This window comes from Oreochromis niloticus, linkage group LG17 (genome assembly GCF_001858045.2).
Source record: "Oreochromis niloticus isolate F11D_XX linkage group LG17, O_niloticus_UMD_NMBU, whole genome shotgun sequence".
NCBI classification, from domain to species: domain Eukaryota; kingdom Metazoa; phylum Chordata; class Actinopteri; order Cichliformes; family Cichlidae; genus Oreochromis; species Oreochromis niloticus.
In genome coordinates this window covers 31711732-31728621 of record NC_031981.2, presented here as the reverse complement: position 1 = coordinate 31728621, position 16890 = coordinate 31711732, and positions in this window count along the sequence as shown.

Here is a 16890-nt window from a genome sequence, read left to right as displayed (position 1 = left end):
TCCTCCAAACACACACACCCATATTTTGCTCCATTGCGGTTTATTTCACACCTCAAACATTTAGTAAATGATTAAGCAAATACAAGTAAACGGCAATAAATTACAGGCAGTAATAAAATATACTACTAACTCTTTTACGCTGCGTCCACACCTACACCGGTATTTTTGAAAACGCAGCTGTTTCTGTGCGTTTGGGCCTTTCGTCAACACGTAAACGGCGTTGCGATTCACCGAAAACGGAGATTATTTAAAACTCCTTTTTTGCGTTTATGTGTGGACGAGGATTACAGAGTTCGTCACGCAACGCCAAAGGTATGTGCCTCTTTTCACGTCACGCTGTGCGCCACGTTATTGTTTACATGAGATGAATTGCAGAATGGCAGATAGAGACAAAATACTGTTAATCTGACTATCTTCAGGTTTTACACGCTTACATACACACACACAGTTACTGTCCCTGCATTTAGAAAGGCAGAGGCGTCACTGTGTGATTATTTTACGTGTAGTTGTTTTTTTTCCTGTGTAATAATATTCAACATTGCTGTCAATACATTTTTCAAAAAATGTCTCTCTGTGCAAAATGGGTTTAAACACATAAACAGCTGTGGGATACTGTTTGTCCGTGATTTGAACAGGGGGAACAAATTACGGCAGGATCAGCCTGATATTATTCGTATCCCACTGTAACTTTACTGCATAAAGAGCTAACATGTCCAAAATGTCAGGAGTAGTTAGTTATTACAAGAAGTGTTTGTGAACTAAAAATCAAGAATGTGGGATCCTGTTTGTCCGTGATTTGGAGAACCTAGCGCTGCTCCCGACGCAGGGAAACTAATTCTGCAGGGGAGACCTACCTTGGCACTTGTGCAGGTGAAGCCAAAGGGAAGATATGCTTCACCATATTTTCTAGTCTTTGGCTTGGAAGGAAGTTGGTTTGGAAACATATTTGGCGATGCTTCATCTCCTGCTTTGCGTTTGTGTGGGAGCCCCGTCAAAAACCTGTCCACAGTATCCAAGCACTCTTTTATTTATTTTTTTCTTTTCATACCGCGCCCCCCCTGCAATGGCTCTGCGCCCCCCCTAGGGGCGGGCCCCACACTTTGGGAACCTCTGCCTTAGTGTATTATTGTAAATTTTAAGTTGCTCGCAAAGTATTTGATGGTTGATTGCATTTTTATTTTTCCTCCATCTCCTTTCTGCTGCCCTGCAATTTCTTTTGAATTTTTTGACTTCTTCGTTTCTCCAGGGTGATACACGTTTTACGTTAATCTTTTTGGTGGTGAGTGGAGCAACGGAGTCAAGGCTTTTCTTCAGTTTGAGGTTAAAATGATTAAAAATAAAATCACAGGGTGCAGGTAGAATCACAGGGGGCATTCGTCTAAAACCCTGGTAAAATTTGCAGCCACTTCAGAGGTTAGATAGCGCCTCCTCACAGTTCGCACCGAGGTCTCGCGCTGAATAAAACCGGTGATGTTAAAAAACACACAGTAGTGGTCAGAGACAGCCAAGTCAACAACAGAGGACACACTGGTGGACAGCCCATGGGTGATGACCAGGTCCAGAGTGTGTCCTCTGTTGTGAGTCGGCTGCGTGACGTGCTGGGTAAAATCCATACAGTAAAGAATGTTTAAGAATTCTTTTGATGTAGGGTCAGAAGGATTATCTATGTGCAGGTTAAAATCACCGGTTAAAATTATCATATTATACTTTGAATGTATGTTTGTTAAAAATTCTGAGAATTCCTTGATAAAAGCAGCACTGTCTTTAGGTGGTCTATAAATTGTGACAGATAAAACTGGAGGGCTGCTAAAAACAATAGCGTGGAATTCAAAAGTGGTAAAATGATCAAATAAAATTTGTTTGGTGGTGAGTGTGTTTGTAGCGACTTCCACAGTCGCTAAAGGCCGGGGATGGAGCTTGTCTCTTTGCCTGACGCGCTGTCAACTTATGCAATAATGCGAAAGGTGGAATTGTTTGCTTATTTATTAAAGTGCTTTGAGAGTTAACAGAGTAATGTGATCATCTCACGATCTGTACTCTTACAACGTCACAGGCTCTAATGTAACAAAGCAAAACATGTTGTGCAGCGGTCAACAAAAATTACGGCTACCCAGCCCTCCTCTCTGTCAAAATCAAACCCCCGTGAATGACAGACTGACAACGCCCATTTATGTCGCCGCTAGCACCCACGTGACTCCCATAACAACCAAACAAATGAAAACCCAGTGATCATCAAAATTCTATATATTTAATTATGGCTCCTACACACCAGCCCCTAATTATTAGGACCCCTTCTAATAATTACCTAGATTTAACCAAGTAGGAGACATAAAACATGCAGAGAAAAGTCAATCATTTACTGTATTTCAATATTACCCACAGGAATCCTATAGCTAATCTTAAAGTCTACATTTAAAGAAAAATGAGAGACATTTTATGTCCAAATACAATCAAAGTCTGATAATTGGATCTAAAAGTCTTTAACTGTGATCTGCCTCCAGCAGTAGACACAGCTTGGTAATAGGTCGATCCAGGCAACTAGTCTGAGTCTTAATCCGAACTTGACGAACAAATCCTCTTCGGTCCGGAAAAGTCTTTATCACACGTCCCATTGGCCAAGAGTTACGAGGTGCTGAACTGTCCATGATGAGAACCAGATCTCCCACGATGAGGTTCCTCTTTACTCCAATCCATCGCTGACGTTCCTGTTGCTGTAGTAGGTATTCCTTCACCCATCTTTTCCAAAACAAGTCAGACATGTATTGGACTTGTTTCCATCTTCTGTGTGTGTACATATCAGTGGAATGGAATACTCCTGGTGGTAATATCGGGGAGGTCTTTAACAGAAGAAGATGATTAGGGGTCAAAGCTTCCAGGTCGTTAGGATCCATTGAGGCTTTGGTAATTGGGCGGCTGTTAATGATGGCTTCAACCTCACAAAGTACTGTATGAAGACCTTCTTCATCCAGGTTTTGTACTTTCATTATGGAATTAAGTACTTTGCGAACCAGTCTTATCAGTCGCTCCCAGGTTCCTCCGTGATGTGAACCTCCAGGTGGATTAAAGGTCCATTTAACTCCCTTTTGCAGAAAGACGTCATTGAGTTTCACCTGGTTCCAATGTTCAATGGCAGTTCTAAGTTCACGTTCAGCACCTACAAAGTTGGTTCCGTTATCAGAACGCAGTTCTCCAACCTGACCTCTTCTTGCACTGAAACGTCTGAACGCATTAATGAAAGAGTCAGTATCCAGTGATGGAGCAACCTCAATGTGAACAGCACGGATAGCAAGGCAGGTAAATATAACACCATATCTCTTCACCATGCTCCTCCTACTTTTCACACTGAAGGGTCCAAAGTAATCCACTCCCACCCGCGTGAATGGAGGTTCATCTGGAATGATTCTTTCATTGGGCAAATCCGCCATCTGTTGATTCACTGGTGGAGCATTAAGACGTCGACAGATGACACATTTAGATAACACTTTTCTTATTGCTGTACTAGCTCCAATCAACCAGTACTTTTCTCTTAGCTTAGACAACATGTGGTTACGACCACCATGTCCAACTTCCTGATGTATGTGTCTAAGCAAGAGCTCGGAGATGTGTTGATCCTTTGCTAGTATTATGGGATGTTTCACCTCAACTGGCATCGATGATCTACTGAGTCTCCCACCCACTCTGAGAATTCCATCTTGCAGCTGTGGGCAGAGTCTTCGAAGAGGACTTGATTTTATAATGGGTTGTCCCTTCTCCAGACTCACAAGCTCCAAGGAAAATCTCATCCTCTGACAGAACTTGATGATGGCAACCTCAGCTTTGTCCAGATCTTCCACTGTAAGATTCTTAATCACAGATGTCCTCTTAAAGTTCCTCAGCTTTTCTTCCACAAATGATTTCTGTTGCTCTTTACTGACCTCTGACTGTGGTAAGCTTGAACACAATTCTCTCCTTTTCTTCACAAAGGACAGAAGCAAGTCCTTAAATTTCAGCAGCCATGCCACTGACTTCTTAAGATGTGTCCAGGTAGAAAAACGTTTAAACAAGCAAGTAACAGAATTTTCTCCAGCTTGCTCAACACTCACTGTGGCAACTGTTTTTACCTCAGGATCATCAGATGAAAGCAGACTGATATCATCTGGGTAGACAGGCCATTCACTCCTAGATTGTAGAAGATACTGAGGCCCAGACAACCATTTTGCATTCTTCATAAAAACATCGACTTTCACTCCTCTTGAGGCCATATCTGCTGGATTACTGGCTGTGTCCACATATCTCCATTGCGAGGAAGATGAAACTCTTAAGATTTGTGAAACTCTGTTGGACACAAAAACCTTGAATCTTGAAGTCTCACTCCTGATGTACTTAAGAACAGAAGCACTGTCTGTCCAAAACACAGAATCCAGAAGTTCCATCTGCAGCTCTTTCCTCCAGAGTACATCTAATCGACTGGCCATGGTTGCTGCAATGAGCTCCATTCTCGGGATGGTAAAGGATTTAAGAGGAGCAACACGAGCCTTTCCCATAACAAACGCACAGTGTTGTTCTGAACAGATGTTTTCAATCAGCAGATAGGTCACTGTTCCATATCCATCCTCACTGGCATCACAGAAATGGTGCAACTGAGCACTCGTGATTTCTCCAAATCCATCAGGTTTCAGACATCGACTCACTTCAAACTTGCTCAATAGCTGGAGCTGCTGGAGCCATGTTAACCATCTTTTGGAAAACAGTTCTGGTACATTATCGTCCCAGCCGATTCCTTCCTTGCATAGATCTCTTAGGATTTTCTTAGCAGTTAAGACCACAGGACTTAGCATACCAAGAGGATCATAGATAGAACTGACAATTGAAAGGATTCCTCTTCTGGTGAGTGGTCTGTCCTTAAGCACAATCTTGAACTTAAAGGAGTCTGATTTTATGCACCACTCCACACCCAAAACTCGCTCAATCATTGAGGAATCCAATTCCATATTCAACTCTTTCATGCCTGTTGCTCTGTGACTTTCAGGAATGGCCTCCAGCACTCCAGGCTTGTTGGTAATCCACTTTTTGAGCAGAAATCCTCCTTTGGCACATAAAGAAACCAACTCTTGGTACATTAACACTGCTTCCTCATCAGTTCCAACGGACACAAGACAATCGTCCACATAAAAACAGTGCAACAACTTCTTCACAGCTTCCTCACTGTAGAGATGTCCAAAGTCATCCGCACACTTTCTGAGTGCAAAATTGGCGCAACTTGGTGATGAAGTTGCCCCGAAGAGATGTACATTCATCCTGTATTCAGATGTTGGTTGTTCCAGATCGCCTTTAGGCCACCAGAGAAATCTCAATAGATCTTTATCTTCAGCTGGAACCATGACTTGATGGAACATGGATTCAATATCTCCCATAATTACAACTGGCTCTTTCCTGAATCTTGTGATCACTCCTATTAAAGAGCTTGTAAGATCAGGTCCTTGTAAGAGTTGGGAGTTTAAAGATGTTCCATGATAGCTCACTCCACAGTCAAACACAACTCTGAGTTTCTTCTTGGTCGGATGGTAAACACCATGGTGTGGTATATACCACAGCTTGCCATCATTGCGATCGATCTCCTCTTCCGGGACCTTTTCAGCATAACCTTTAGCCAGGAGCTCATTCATGAAGACTTTGTCTCTCTCTCAAATCTCTTTTTTAGAAAGCGCAGACGTTGTTGAACAACTTTCTTATTGTTTGGCATACTGATACTGGTATTCCGAAAAGGTAATGCTATCTGGATATGACCACCCACATATTTGGCAGAGTTAGTCACTATTTCCAGAAATCTCTGATCCTCTCTTGACAATCCAACCTGTTCATCAACTTTGCTCTCAGGAAAGTCAATTTTGAACTGTTGCTGCCAAAGCTCCTCCAGCGTGACAACAGAAATTCTGTTGACTGTAACTTGTGGATGCTTCTGATCGCCTGTAGCTTCACAGTTTCCTGAAAGTGGCCCATTGATGGTCCAGCCAAGCCTTGTCCTTACGGCATACGGTCCTCCATCAACACTACACACCACTTCCAGAGGTTCCAAGGCTTTGGGAATGTTTGTTCCGATCAGAAGTTCGATTCCTGCATTTATTTGAGGCAAGTTTATGTGTTTTAAATGTGGCCATCCTTCAATATCTCCTGGTGTTGTAATATTTCCTTTATGTACAGGCATGGACTCCTGTGTGTACACTTTTGGCAGCTCCAGAAATTCGTCCCCACAAAGAGCGGCAACCTCCAGTCCTGATAAAGTGTTGCTGCTCACAACTCTTTCTTGGCCCATGGTTCTCAGGAGGATGTTTCCTTTCCTTCCCTCAAGGTGTAGTCTGCGCATTAGACTCTCAGTGCAGAAAACTGCAGTGCTCCCTTGGTCCAAAAAAGCATGTGTTGCAATAATGTTGCTTCCCTTCTTTGACTTTACTTGGACAGGTACAATGGGCAGTTTGCAGTCCTGGTCTCCAGCCCCTGTAAGACCACTCGACACCAATGTGTTCACATGCGGCTGCATGTTCCTGTCGGTCTTTTCAGAGGGTGTACTTTCTTTGTGCAGGATGGTGGGATGTTTCCGGCTACATTTGGAACAGGAAATCCTCTTACGGCAATCTTTACTGATGTGTCCTATACACAAGCAGCCAAAACAGATGCCATTTTCCTTTAAGAAGGTTATCTTCTTCTCATGAGCCATTTTTCCCAACTGTGCACATACGTCCAACATGTGTCTTCCTCCACAACAAATACAGACGTTCCTTCCAACCTGATTATTCTTCATTTCCGTTTCCACAAGCTTAGGTGTACTCTCCACAACTTGCATGGTGGTGGCAAAGCTTGTTCCTCTATTTCCAGGTCTGCCTTGATACTTGGTTTACTCATTCCTTTACTTGGTAAAGAAAGCGGAGAATCTTGAATATTACCGAATACAGGATCAGTTAATATTCTTATTTGCTTCTCCAAAAAATCTGCAATATCCATAAATTTGGCTCTTCTTTTATGCCTTTCTTGCAGGTCACAAACATGGCTTCTCCATCTGTCCCTAAATTTATACGGCAATTTTTTAATAACGTTCACCATATTAGAAGGCATGTCCAAATCACTCAGATGCTGCACCTCCTCCATTGCATTACAGCATCCCCTGAGGAACAAACTGTAGTTCTGAAGAGCTTTTACTTCCTCTGTTTTAATCGACGGCCATGAAAGTGCCTTGTCCAGATATGCAGCTGCGACCTTCTGTTCATCACCGTAGTGCTCCTTCAACAGTGATTTTGCCTTCCAATAACCACGATCTGAGTTCATTTGTTGACAGCTTCTCACCAGTTCCTTTGCATGGCCTCTTGTGTACTGTTCCAAAAAATATAAACGATCACTGTTATTTTTTGTATTGCACTCAACTGCATTCTCAAATGCTTTAATGAATGAATAATATTGAAGTGGATCTCCATCAAAATGAAGTATTTCTCTCTTTGGTAAGGAAAAGAGGCTTTGCTGTTGGATTAAACGTGTTGTTATTTCATTTTGTTTAGTCATTATTCCAATAACATCATTTTGGGGTTCCAGTTCCACCATACCATTTGTATGACAGTCATTTTGTCCATTTGCCTCAGATGGATTTGAAGGAATAACTGAATATTGTCGAGGATGATTATTTTGAGAAGATTCAGTCAACACTGCTTGTTGCATGACACATTCCTGGGTTTTTTCTTTTCTCCTGTTTTGAGTTTCAGCATTAGTCAATGAATTTTGTTTTGCAGAGATGTGAGGTATAAATTCCAATGCATCAACATTAAGGGTTTGTTTAGATCTTTCATTGGAAATGTATGAATTCATTCCATCTGAAACTTTTGAAGATCCTTTTTTACTTGTTAAACTTTGAGCTTTAAGGACATTTATTGTTGCCATTTTTTCAGCAATTTCAGTGTTCAACTTTAGCCTTTCCTTTCTTTTACGAAGACGTTCCTCCTCTTCTTCCAATACATGTTTTTCCTCCAATAATTTCTGCTTAACCATTAAAGCTGCCAACTCTGCCTCAGCTTTCATACGAACAGATGAAGTTGAAGATCTTGATGAAGAAGTTTTGTGGCTTTCAACATTTGAAACACTGTCACTTGGCTTGATATCATCCTCCACTTCAGTCTCAGTATTTGATGCAACTTTGTTTTCCAGTAAATTGATTTGCTTTGGACAAACAGCAGGGTTTTGTTCTCTTTGATTTATCCAGTTTTGAATTTCATTTAAAAACACATTGGTGTATTTCATGATACTTGAAAACCATTCCTCTTGTTTTATTACTTCTTCCTCTGGCACCAAAGGCAACACCTCAACATGGGAACTTGAAGCCTTTTCACACAATGCTTTTAAATCCACCACATACTGCTTAATTTGAGAAAGATTTTCATTGTGTTGCATAAGCTCTTTCATTTTTTGTATTAGTCCTTTCATTTTATTGACATATTTTTTGCATTCATTTTGCAAATTTTCAATTTTATTCAACAATGCTTTCCCAGTCATTTTACTTTCTCTCTTTCCCCCCAAATCATTAGAGGAACAATCATCACCACCTGGCTGACTCATGATTTTCCGTTTGTTTGTTCGATTTTTTTTTTATTTTAATCTTCAGTGATCATCCATAAAACATATATCCACTGGAAGCCACAATAAACTTTGACCATAAAATCCTTTCAACGTAACGGCGCTTTAATTGTCCATTGAACGTCATCCAAGCAGCATAATTAATAAGACGCAGCGCAGACATCAATCCAAGAGCGAAGCAAAAGCGTTGCACATTTAACCAACATTCATTCCATTCAGTGTCTCCTCTTGAAACATCTCAGCGCTAATGCAATGTGGCTTCCTTTTCCACAACCAGACATGCACAGGTATTCTTACCTGCGCTCCTCAGAATTGCGTCAGGTTTGTCGGCGCTGCTGGCTCACTCATTCAGATGCGCTGCACTTACTTGGCGTCTTTCAGGTTCCTTGATCTGATTTCTTTGATCCTGCTTGCGGCTTGCTTCTCCAGAATGCCGTTTTTTGTTGACTAAAGATGTAGCGACTTCCACAGTCGCTAAAGGCCGGGGATGGAGCTTGTCTCTTTGCCTGACGCGCTGTCAACTTATGCAATAATGCGAAAGGTGGAATTGTTTGCTTATTTATTAAAGTGCTTTGAGAGTTAACAGAGTAATGTGATCATCTCACGATTTGTACTCTTACAACGTCACAGGCTCTAATGTAACAAAGCAAAACATGTTGTGCAGCGGTCAACAAAAATTACGGCTACCCAGCCCTCCTCTCTGTCAAAATCAAACCCCCGTGAATGACAGACTGACAACGCCCATTTATGTCGCCGCTAGCACCCACGTGACTCCCATAACAACCAAACAAATGAAAACCCAGTGATCATCAAAATTCTATATATTTAATTATGGCTCCTACAGTGTTATTGGTTAAAGATGCAGTCCCACCACCTCTCTTACCACTTCTAAAGGAAAAAGAGAAATTAAAATTTGGTGGGGAGGCCTCAGTGAGAACAACTGGTGCATCCGAGCCCAGCCATGTTTCAGTTAAAAATAAACAATCAAGTTTATTATCTAAAATTAAATCATTAATAATAAAAGACTTATTCAACAGAGAGCGGACATTTAAAAGTGCCATACTAATTGAGACTGGTGGATTTTTGACAGTAGAGTTCAATGAATGCTGACACTTTTGAAGAGGCCGGAGGTTATTAATGTTTTTGGAGTTACTGGATTTATGATAATTGTGTTGCTCTCTGTTTGTGATTATGACGGGTATTGTGTTGACTGTGGGAGAGAGAGGTCCGAGTCCAGAGTTTTGTGTATTACTGTTAAAAGTGGAACAAATGTAGGAGCTGGGACCAGGGGGACATCAGGGGGACATCAGTCAGTGGAGGACAGATCAGCGGGTAGAAAGAGTATAATGTACGACGTCATTATGAAACCAAACATCAGGCCTGTGCATCCTACACTGGTGCTGAGCGAGAGCAGAAATTAAAGCAAAGGGTAGCTGTCCTGCGGGGTCAGCAACAGTATTTTTTTCGTGCTCAAAAGGTCCAGGAAAAGGCTCCAATAGGCAGCTATGAGGTCGCCCAACTCATCGCAAGACACGGCAAGCCTTTTTCAGATGGAGACCTCATAAAACACTGCCTCGTTAAAGTCACCGAAATAATGTGTCCGAAAAAGTGCAGGACTTCAACAACGTCAGCATGTCCAGAAATACAGTTGTGCGACGCACTGAAGACTCGTCAGTCAACATTAAAGTGCAACTGTCTGATAAAACTTGTGCTTTTGATTTTTACTCCATCGCATGCGATGAGAGCACCGATGCCACAGACACCGCACAGCTGCTATTTTTTTTTTTTTTTTTTTGCGGAGAGTGGACGAGAGCACGAGCACTTTAGGTGAGTAAAAAATATATTCCACAGTACCCGTGTGCAGGTACACGTGCTTCAAATATCAATAAAGCGCATCAATTCTGTCACTACCCTGCTTTTGCGCACCACTTTCTTACATGCGTTTTTCTTGTTAACACACAGAGTACACACCGCTGTGCACAGCGCACGCACACGCAAAGTCAGCTGATCTCATCTGATGCAGATCTGCTCCTTGATCAAGTGACATTTGTTCGGATTTTTGCCACGAGTGGCGATCAGCACCGCAGCTGGATGGCCCGATTTACATACCCAGCGCAGCTGATACTCACCAGAATAATTTACTAAAATTATATGCACTCCTGTTATTAAGTCCAGTTCAGTCTGTTAATGTTGATAACGGTTTCAAACGAACGTTAATAGGTGTGTTGCTAAGCCTAATGACTTAAATAACAAACTTGAAATTTACCCGTCCCATTTTCCCCTTTATTGTTTTTTCTCTGTACAGTAAATCTTCTGTCTAAGAAGAAATCTGAGGCTGCTGTTCTGAGAATGAGCTACCAAAGCTTTTTCTGAATAAATCAATAAAGATCCATTTATGGAAAGCTGTGATGAAGGCAGTTTTGTCTTTAATTATATTCAACAATATAACATATTCGAACACTTTTAAGTGATTTTTCTAACTTTAATACACTAAAGTTAATGTTATATACCTAATTTCTAGTAAGTGGCCCAGCCCCTCCTATATTTTTATGTATGTGGCCCTCAGTGAAAAAAGTTTGGACACCCCTGCTGTAGGCCTAGTAACCACTGGATCAATTAAGACAGTACATTTGAAAAAAATATGGTTGAGCACATCACTGTACAACTGGAACTAAATAAAAAAAAGTTATATATCAAAAAGTTAATTTGTGGATCAGGACTGTTTTGACATAATCAGCTGAACTGCCTACTATACTGTAGTATGATTATTTTAAACATAAGCACAAGTACTACTACTACTGCACTCTAATATTATTGATACTGTTGATGCTAATGGTACATACCATGAAAATATACTTAACATGTACATTGAAATACTCAAGATTGAAAAATATCACCTGTGACAAGCATACTTGAAATTTGCTTAGAAAGTTCTATCAATCTCATTTCAATATGTCTTGTAAATTCTGTGAGCCAAAAATATAGCACAGTAACTTAACATGTCAAAAATGTAAAAAGTACAAAATCTCCCTCTGATACATACCAGTCTACTGTTCTGCATTACCAAAATGCATGTTTGAAAACAGTCTAGCAGGGTTTTTTAGCTCTACGAATGACATTAAATAAAAATGTGCCAGTGGTCTTTATATAAATAACTATATGCATCGATGTGATGGAGTCTTGGGAATGCACTGTCAATGACTGGTCAATGGCAGACATGAAAAAAATGCTAGATGTATATATATTTGGGTCCCCAGCATTAAACCTACTAGGTAGGAAGTTGATATAAGTTTGAAAACAAACTGATATATTACAGATATTTATTACCAACTTTAATCAGAAAATTCAGAGTCACTGTAAAAGTCATCATCGGAAGTATGATCAAGGTTAATGTTCTCTGCTCCTGACAAAACTTGCATATAACACTGTCTTGTTTTGTTTCACATTCTGCCGTTTTCTGAGGTTGATGCTCTGTTGACCTCTCAAACCCTCCTCACTTAGGCCACAATGAGAACCTTAAAAGTAGAACAACATATAACTTAGTCTGCTTTACTGCCTTCAGAAACAGTCAGTGTTTTGTATGCATTACTTAAATACATATTTTTAAATATCTCACTGGAAAACAGGCTGGACAGCTCTTTCAGGATATCATCATATTTTGAAAGAGATTTCCAGTGATGGTCCATCTCTCTAACAAGAATCTTCTTTTCCTCCTCGAGTCTTCTTATTGCCATGATGATATCGAATGCCCTTCTCTTTGTTGTGAGGCTGACAGAGTCTGAAATGCATTTATAACAAAGTTATAGATCAATTCACAAAGAACGTCTGAAGTCGTAAGTGATTTTAGGTTAACACCTGAAGCACTGGGTTTCATTATCTGTCAGATATGCTGAAAGTAGACAACATATTTGTACACCTACCGCTGTGTGCCCGCTGCTATGGCCAAGCTGTGTCACCAGACAGAATTTCTTCCAAGCACAGAGTTTCTTTGTCTGGAACCATTCTGTTGTATTTTTCCACAGCAGAAGTCAAGATTCCTTTCTCCTCTCGGATCTTGCGACGAATCTCTTTTAGATCACTGACCCATTCATCCAGTTGACTGTCAGCCACTGCAAACTGGACTTTTAAGGACTCCAGGTTCTGAAGCTGGGTTAGAAGAGCTTTTGTGGCCTACATTGACAATTTGAGATTAAAAAACAAACAAAAAAACACTAAACACATGTTTACTCTAAATAATTAGAACACAGAGGAGTAAGCATCTAAAAAAAAAGTACCTTCTGATATTGATGGGTCAGAGAGGTGGCCAACTGGTCTAGCTTTTGTTGATTCCAGCGCATGGCCATAAGAGTTAGCATGTCCCTCCATCCTGCCAACACAGAAAACGTAATGTTACCACTTTCATCATAATTAGACACTTAAATCTAACTAGTGCAGTATTTGTCTTCTCACCTGCTTTGGACATATGTTTCGTAGTAACTGCAATCCTTGACAGAAAGGCATTACACTGCTCCACCTCCTTCCCTAGAGTCAAACCAGCCCCATCTTGATATGCTTCACTCCATTTCACCTGGAAACACACACACACACACACACACACACACACACACACACACACACACAGACACACACACACACACACACACACACACACACACACACACACACACACACACACACAGCAAATCTGCATTTATTTGTCCCACAAGTGGAAAATCTGCATTGTCATTGCAAAAAAGTGGACAGAGCAAGGTATAGAAAGTGCACTATACAAACATTTTATATATATATACATATATACATATATATATACATATATACATATATGTATATATATATACATATATATATATATATATATATATATATATATATATATATATATATATATATATATACACATAGTTATACACACACACACATATATATATATATATATATATATATATGTATATGATATAGATGTGTCTGTGTGTATAACTAGACTTTATGCATATTATATAAGGTGTGGCTATATAAATATATAAATATATGTACAACTCTGTGTATATATGTTTATGGACAGGCATGCAGGCAGGTAAGGAAGGAAAGCAGCCTTGCAGGTTAGGAAAAACTTGAATCTCTCATGGTTGGGGGTTGGGGGAGGGTGTGTTTGCACAACAAAAGCAGGAGAACAATGGAGCTGACGACCTGTGAAAATCTCAGCGGGGTGCCAAGAGGTGTTAAGGTCGGGGGGAATTTACGCAAATCTGCGCAGGCCAGTAAATCTAGTAGTAGGGACTTGCACCAGGGAAAAAAGGCTCAGTAATTCTAGTGTTAAAATATAAACACGTTATAACAATGTGTCAACACTAAATTATAAATTTCTTGTCCAAATCTGCACCTCTGAACTGTCTACTTTGCTTCCCTTCCTCAAGGCCTCAATCACACACAGGAAGCTCCTCTGCGTCACTCACTCGAGCTAATTTACATACTGAATCACAGTTCCACAGCCAACTTGACAAGAGAAATACATGTTTAAACCTTATCCCATTATTGAATTATTTTCATTTTCTCTCTATAATAATCACTGGTTTTGATCCCTCAGTACGAGAGCACTCCTAAGTCACTCTTTTAAAACTGCTTTAATCCCTTTTCTTCTGTTAATTTCCATAACTCACTCCCCTGTCATATAACTCCTCTGAGCCAACTTCAACTTCAAGCTTTAAGTCTATTTTATTAAACATTCACACCATTCTATCACTCATACAAGTAGCAAGCTGATCTTCATTGCATGTGCTTGTGTTCTTAGCCAGGTTTTTAATCAATCTCTGTTCATTAATCTTCATGAGCTTGTCTCTGTAAGGTTAATGCATTCTCTGTTTATATGTGTGTGTGTATGTGTTATTTTTGCATCTATGGCTTCACAGTCTCCCAGACACTTCCCAATTCTCCAGTTAAGCAGTCAGTTTTCTTTTTTCCCCGAATTACTAACCCAAACTTTAATTTCCCACCTTGAATAAAAGCACTCCTGGTCTTCAGCCAGGTGTTAGGGCTTGCTTTTCAGGTTCATGGACACATCATTCTGTGAACAATTCAACCAGAAACTTGCCCTAACTTCTCCATTGATGTTAACCTACAATTTTCTTCCGACTGCGGCATCTGGAGAACTGGTCCGGGTCTGCTTTATTCCTGAAAATAACAAAACTAAGACATTTTCATTATTATCACAAGTGCTTAAATGACCCATTTCTCTATCTCTGGTCAGAAATACCAATTATGCCATGCATGTAAGCGTGTTCTTCCTTGCATTTTATGTTAATTGAGTGTAAACTGCTTCTTCATTGAACTAATTCATTGAGTTCTTCGTTGCATTTCTATGTATTCAGGTTAATGTACACTACGTGTAAGCTGTTTCTTCATTGCATCTTAAATTATAATCAGTTTTACTTCATGCATTTTTCCACTGAGCTTTAGATTCAAACTATCTCACTCTGATTCATTTCAAAAATGATCTCACATGTAACAATTTGTGTATGTGTGTCTTCAATTCATTAATATAGTTGTCAGTTATTTTCTGATTATTTTTACCTTTTGTATTGTTTACCTCTTTGTTGTGATGTGGTGGACATCCCTAAACAATCATGAGTTCCGGTCTGTTTCTATCCAACCATATCCTATATTCTCGCAGTCAAACTCGTCCAGCTTCATCTCTCACTGGTCCTTTTTCATGTGCCTGTCCTCTCCGGGCTTCAAAGTTCCAAGAAACACAGTCTGTTTCTTCTCTGTTTCTTTACAGTCTTTCTTTTAGGTTAAGTCCCAGCATGGCAAAATATCACATTCAGTGCCTTCAGTCTTATTTTCATTTGCTCTGTTTTCTTCTCCATTCATCCTTTCAGTCTTCTCTTCCAAGATTGCTCCAAGCATGGCAAATATGAGAGTCAGTGCCTTCAAGCAGACACATCACACTGTTCTTCACCAGCATGCATGTTGCATCTTTCATACTGCTGGACTCATCAGTGGTCGTCAGTGTTACTGCTTTCGCTTGCACTGCTTTTAGCTTCAGTTAATTCTTCAAGTCCACGATGTTCTGTCGGTCTTCATCAGGAAATTGACTGTCCTTTATGCTCCTTCTCAGTTTAGGGACAAAGTGACAGGTGAAGCTGTAGAATTTCAGCCAAAAAGTGGCCTGTTTTTCCCAATTGTTCCTCTATACTTTCTTGCCGGTTACTCAAAGTTCAATGTTGAGAGAAGTCCACCTGTATTGGCACACTAAAGCATACAATTAGTATTATATTCATTTTTTTTTATCTTAAAACCTCGATTTGCTTCATCTTCTTAGAATTTAACTCTGTCCATTTCTCTGGGTGCTCCCCTGACATCATCAGTCACACACACACCTTCCTGTCACACACACAGCAGCACAGTATTTCCTATTTCTCTTTCCTGTTTCTACAGATTAATCAAACACTTGTTTTTTCATATTTACAGTCTACAAACCCTCTTTAGTTTTACTAAGTCTTGGTCTAAAAACAATACACCTTCCTTTCATACACACTTTTAAATAGAGCTCTTTCAAACATAAAAATAAACTCAACCTCTCATACCATCACTCATGCATTTCTTGAATTAAAAGCACTTTCAAACTTTAAAACATCCTACTTTACATCACAAAAGAAATATATTTCATACACACTTTTAAATGTTCTAACCTCTTTCAGACGCCATGACTCGTCTCACACACACTGCCTTTTCTCTCAAACTTCTCCCTTTTTCACTCACTCAGACAAATCATGCAGAGACATTCAAATCAAATACTGACAGCATTCACACGGTTAAAATCACTCAACATACGCTTTCATACGAGTATCTTGGACATGCCTTCCATAATCAGAAAGAGCAAGTCAAAAAGAAAAAAGAAAAAGAAAAACTGAAACCTCTCATCATTCTCACCACACACACATAACTGAAAAAATAAAACACACCAGCATTTGTTACTCAAGATATATACATCTATCAAAATTCAGTCATTTACTATACATCCACACTAATATATTCAAACTGTATTTATACTCTCGGAATAAGCAAAACCAGCCTCTTAATTACAGGCATTTAGCAATATTGGCAAACAATAGTTATAAAGCTCAATACTCTCGAAACTGAAACCACCCTCTCTGCGCGTCACCGCTCCTCATTTGCATTTTCACACACACTCCGTCTAAAAATGGCATCAGCACTTCAGCTCAGTGCTGGGTCAGACTCCTTTCACACCAAACCTCTTACTTTATAAATACAAAGACGTCTTAAATACACTAACAACAA